Source organism: Morone saxatilis, unplaced genomic scaffold (assembly GCF_004916995.1).
Source record: "Morone saxatilis isolate NCDOM2014 unplaced genomic scaffold, NCSU_SB_2.0 Contig8, whole genome shotgun sequence".
NCBI lineage: Eukaryota > Metazoa > Chordata > Actinopteri > Moronidae > Morone > Morone saxatilis.
The window spans coordinates 3,017,628-3,018,026 of NW_023340257.1; the positions used below are offsets into that span (position 1 = coordinate 3,017,628).

A 399-nucleotide genomic window follows, 5' to 3' on the forward strand; every position below is an offset into this window, starting at 1 on the left:
GAGAGAGAGAGAGAGAGAAACTCCAAAGCCACGTCTTCATTGTCATTACAAATACATTAGAAAGCTGGCTGCTGGAAGGAGCAGAGCTCTGATCTTTTATGAATTACAAGCATGCAGAGCAGAGGACTTATATCTCATTTCTGGGTATGTGTGTGGACACCTGAGAGGGAGCGAGTAAAGGAGAAACAGAAACATCTTCTGATCAGAGTCCTGGGGGTACACTCCAGATTTCTAGTAAAGTGACTCAGGTTTTCATTTGAATCATGACAAGTGAATTAGTGACATGATGCATAGACTGTATGCAGTGATACATTGTGCTGTTTCTAAATTCTGTGTGGTTTTAGGAACTTAAGCATATGCAAAATAGAGGTCCAACAAACGTTAAAATTGAACATCAAA

At 40.1% G+C, this 399-nt stretch overlaps 1 protein-coding gene across 1 annotated transcript in view; it reads right to left on the minus strand.

The window, feature by feature from the left end:
* Window positions 1–399, minus strand: part of sorl1 (sortilin-related receptor, L(DLR class) A repeats containing) — a 49,658-nt gene that overhangs the window by 48,257 nt on the left and 1,002 nt on the right. The gene's annotated exons all lie outside the window — the stretch shown is intronic.